A 5,264-nucleotide genomic window follows, 5' to 3' on the forward strand; every position below is an offset into this window, starting at 1 on the left:
AAGAGGAAAAAGTGTAACATCATCTGGTGCAGCACTGTACAAAACTCTCATTTATGTTATTCTTTAGTTGGAGTTTTAATATTCTTCCTGTTAATTGTGTGTTTGTGATTCATAAATGAAAGGCTCGCCACATGTTAACTGTACATGATCTGACACACACAGATACCTTTAACACCACCTTAACTTTTAAACAACTGCTCATGCCACTTTCATGTGGCTGTGCTACAATGTCATTTAAATTCTTCCCAATAGACATTTACTCCACTCTTCAGTCCAGTAGCCAGACAACACAGAATGGCGGTGTGTAAAATAACCCTAGTGGTGAGGAAGGTAAAGAGGACAAAGGCAGAGCAGAGGACAAAGCGGTGGAAGCTGAGAAAGGAAGAATGTTGTGTAGTCTTTAGGGAGGAGTTGAGACAGGCTATGGGTGGTCAGGAGGTGCTTTCAGTTGACTGAACAACTACAGCCAATGTGATCAGGGAGACAGGTAGGAGGGTACTTGGTGTATCATCAGGTAAGGGAAAAGTGGACAAGGAGACTTGGTGGTGGAATGAGGAAGTCCATGTCACATGCCAGCCAGACCAATCCAGCACCTCCAGATCCTAAACTCCACTCCAGGTTTTTTCTTCCTGCAAGCTCACCTGCCACTCACGCACACCTGAACTCAATCAGGTAATCATCTCTAGGCTTTTTAAGCAGCACGAGAGAACCATTCAGTGCCGCAGTATCTCACTCGTGTGCCTCGCATTTATTTTGTCAGCAAATTCAGTTTAACCTACCCTGTTATCATTTGGAGGAAATATCGTTTTTAGTCATGCCTAAGGCTCAAGCCCACCTGGTCCTTGGACGCCCCTGGCTAATTCGCCATAACCTGCAAATAGACTGGCAAAACGACGCCATCCTGAGATGGAGCTCTCTTTGTCTAGCCTCATGCCTCAAGTCTGCACTCAGTCCCGCTTTAGTAACAATCCCCTCTGAGGAGTTCCCTGACATCTCCTTGGTCCCAAATGACTTCGCAGATCTCAGAACAGTCTTTAGTAAGTCCCTGGCGACTTCTCTTTCACCACATCGACCCTACGATTGTGTCATCGACCTCCTTCCGGGCACAAGTCCACCCCAGGGACGCCTCTACTCATTCTCACAACACGAAAGGGAGGCCATGGACAAGTACATCTCCGAATCATTAGCCGCCGGCATCATCCGACCTTCATCATCACCCGCCAGGGCTGGCTTCTTCTTCGTGGCCAAAAAAGACGGGTCCCTGCATCCCTGTATCTATTATAGGGGGCTTAACGACATTACAGTTAAAAACCGGTATCCCCTACCCCTGATGTCTACCGCCTTTGACCTCCTACAGGGGGCCCAAATCTTTACCAAGCTGGACCTTGGCAGTGCCTATCACCTGGTTAGAATCAGGGAGGGAGACGAGTGGAAGACCGCCTTCAACACCCCGTCCGGTCATTATGAATATCTTGTAATGCTGTTCGGATTAGCCAACGCCCCGGCGGTCTTTCCAAGCCTTCGCCAACGACGTCCTTAGGGACTTCATCAACGTATTTGCTTTCGTTTACCTGGATGACATCTTAATCTTCTCCCGCTCCTTAGAGGAACATTCTAGACATGTTCGCCAGGTGCTTCAGAGGCTTCTAGAGAATCAGCTCTTCGTCAAGGCTGAGAAGTGCGAATTTCATTGCAACACAGTTTCTTTTCTGAGTTTCATAATTGGCCCTTCAAAGATCCAAATGGACCCTGCCAAGCTGCGAGCTGTCACTGACTGGCCCCTCCCAACCACACGTCAAGACCTCCACCGCTTCTTGGGTTTCGCCAATTTTTACAGGCGATTTATCCGCAACTATAGCTCGGTAGCCATGCCACTCACCTCCCTGACCTCAGTAGAGAGTCCTTTTGTCTAGACAGACCAAGCCGCTGAGGCATTTCAGGAACTGAAGAGACACTTTACCTCAGCCCCCATTCTCCAACAGCCCGATCCTTCCCTTCAGTTTGTTGTTGAGGTGGACGCCTCAGATTCTGGTGTAGGGGTGGTACTATCACAACGGTCACCCATGGACAACAAGCTACACCCCTGCTGTTTTTTCTCTCGCCGACTTTCGCCCACCGAAGTGAACTACGACATTGGTGATTGAGAACTACTGGCGGTGAAACTGGCATTAGAGGAGTAGAGGCACTGGCTAGAGGGGACTGAGACCCCGTTTCAGGTCTGGCCAGACCACAAAAACCTGGAGTATCTCAGGACAGCCAAACGCCTCCATTCCCGACAGGCAAGGTGGTCCCTATTCTTTTCGCGTTTTAATTTCTCCCTATCCTACCGCCCAGCTTCAAAGAACACTAAACAGGATGCACTCTCCCATCAGTTCTCTCCAGTCCACAACCAAGTATCCGAAGCCACCATTTTGCCCCCTCGATGTCTGGTAGGGGCAGCATTACTAGATGTCGAGTCGCGAGTCAGGACGGCGCTCAACCAGGAATCCGGCCCTTGTGGAAAAAAATTATTGAACTATAATTGAAGTTGTGTGGAAGGTACCAAATACTCAGAAGGCCTTAGTTCAAGAGGCCTTAATCCTCACAGCCTGCACGACAAATTGAGGAAGTGAGAAAAACATGCAGGCAGAAGGCAGGAGTTAGATAATAGAGCAATAAGATAAGAAAACTAACATCAGGAAAAATAATAATCTGTAATCTTTAATAATAATACTAATAATATTTACTACGTTTACGCTTAAGATGATTAACGATGGTTTGGTAATGTAAATTAAAGAAAATGTGCAAAGTGTGAACCAAGAACAACCCGTACACACAGAGTGCAAGAAGTTGTGCAACTTTATTGGAATGGAAAATTCAGAAAGTGCAGGCAGTGATCCAAAATATAAAAATAAACTTTCGGTTCTGCTTTAATTGGGACAAAGTGCAAAAAAGCCAGACTTCTGCTTTGAAAAACAGATAAACAAGATCAGATTTATCAAATTGTTAAGAAAAATATAAGAAGTATATCAGGTAAATTGTTGAAGTAAAACACAATTTCCAGGTGGCGGACTAGGCCCATCAGAGCTCGAATCAGACGCAAATTGTGACGATTTGGGTAAGGGAAGGTGTAGCCACCTGCTCCCAGAAGAAATCTTAGACGAGAAGATGGACGAGAAGAGCGCTGCCTGCGAACTAGAACAATAAATATTTTAGAACAATAAATAGTATATATATATATATATATATATATATATATATATATATATATATATATATATATTAAAGAAAACCTGAACAAATGCACTTTGCACATATTAAAAAACAATATAACAAAACAAAGCATACTGCAACATGCACAACTACATTTTACTTTACCAACCAGTAACCAAATTAAACTAATATTGTAATATATACCTATATGTATACATGTAATCACGTAACCTTGATTTTAGTAGTGTAAGTTCAAAACTGGCAAATAATCATGCAATGATCAGATTAATGTGATTGTTTAAACTAACCTTAAATTCCCATATAATACGGGAATAATAAGTACGTAAACAAAAATTAAATACTAACAAACATGATCAATTGATTGAATTAATCTGATTAAAGTCATTTCAATACTTTAATCAGATTTAAGCTGATTAAATATACCTCAATGCTTATCTCAGTTAAAATATAAGGGAAAAAATCATTAAAATAATCTGTTAAATTAATTAGTTATAAGCATAATCTAAATGAATAACCAGAACATATGTTAAAGATGGTAAAGTACTAATAGACAAATAATTCCTATAAATGTCTCTAGAATAGCTAAAATCTCTAAAATATATAATGGACAGTTAAAAACAAATAAGACAAAATATACTGTGATGAGAATAATAAAAAAATTAAATATAATTATGAAAATAAAACACTTACACATCTTGATGAGGAAATTTCAGAAAAATTGATTGCGGCTTCAACAAAACCTCAAGTCACCAGCGGTGGTCAATGCTCTGGTCAAGAAACAGGAACAAACCAAATTTTCTCCAAAAAAGGGAAAGCATAAGACTTCGTAGGCCCAGACTTATATAAATATGAGATGAAAAAACAAAAAAAGGAAAAAAGGAGATTATGCAATTGGGAGGCGCTACATCGACCTAACCTAGGCAAAATTGGCTTACATCTAATAAATATTAAGTGATTTCTTGACTTAAGGAGGAGCAAACAATGATGTAAGTGTTAAATGAAGGTATATAAACCATGTAAAATTAGGGAAGTTAGAGGAGGTGAGAGATAGACAGCTTCGCAGTTTGTCTGTTTGTCTTTTGTCTGGCTGGCCCAGTGCTGTCCATTTACTTTTGGCTGCAATAAACTCTTTTGCTATTTCAGTGCTTGAGTAGTTATTGATTTTGTTTTGGAAATTTGGCATAGTACACAAAAAATTTGCCACGACACCCTCCAGAGACACAAACAGGCAAGCTCTTTGTCCTGGGAGCAGAACGACCTGGTGTCCTGAAATGGGGGCATGGCTCGAGGCTGGCCTGCCACCCGGGGGCAGCACGCACATTAGCCCTTGTCCAGCAGTGGTTCTGGTGGCCCACCATGAGAGACGACATCCGCCGCTTTGTGAGTGCCTGCGATGTCTGCGCAAGGAATAAGACCAGCAATAAGCCGCCCGCTGGCCATCTCAGACATCTTCCAATCCCACATAGACCCTGGCCCCACATAGCTCTTGATTTCGTCACCGGACTCCCCGAGTCCCAAGGTCACACCTGTGTTCTCACAGTAGTGGATCGTTTCTCGAAGGCGGCTCACTTCGTTCCCCTGTCTAGTCTCCCCACCGCCAAGGAGATGGCAGAACTACTAGTCACTCATGTTTCCCGGCTTCATGGACTCCCGACGGACATTGTATCGGACCGTGGGCCCCAGTTTGCAGCTTAATTCTGGGCTGCCTTCTGTAAACTTATCGGTGCCACACCCAGTTTATCTTCGGGGTATCATCAACAGACTAATGGCCAGACGGAGCGGGCCAACCAGGACCTGGAGACAGCCCTCCGTTGTATGACCTCAAAGAAGCCACGTTCCTGGAGCCGAATGCTCCCGTGGATCGAATACGCCCACAACTCCTTACCCACATCGGCTACCGGCCTCTCGCCGTTTCAGTGCTGTCTCGGGTAACAGCCTCCCCTGTTCGCCTTGCAGGAGGAGGAGGTTTCGGTCCCTTCTGCTCAAGCCTTCATTCATAGATGCCGGAGAACTTGGCTAAACGCAAGGTCGAAGATCCGTCAGGCTGTCTC

The 5,264-nt window shown here is 43.9% G+C and overlaps 1 long non-coding RNA gene across 1 annotated transcript; it reads right to left on the reverse strand.

Moving 5' to 3' along the window:
• Positions 1-2,820: 2,820 nt before the first annotated feature.
• On the reverse strand, positions 2,821-4,407 carry LOC128516066 (uncharacterized). The gene is made up of 2 exons (XR_008356737.1): positions 3,904-4,407; positions 2,821-3,174 (listed from the first exon to the last, which is right to left on the reverse strand). It is a non-coding gene; the product is annotated as an uncharacterized LOC128516066 (long non-coding RNA).
• Between the last annotated feature and the right edge of the window lie 857 nt (positions 4,408-5,264).

The sequence above is a fragment of the Clarias gariepinus genome, chromosome 28, assembly GCF_024256425.1.
Source record: "Clarias gariepinus isolate MV-2021 ecotype Netherlands chromosome 28, CGAR_prim_01v2, whole genome shotgun sequence".
Lineage (NCBI taxonomy): Eukaryota > Metazoa > Chordata > Actinopteri > Siluriformes > Clariidae > Clarias > Clarias gariepinus.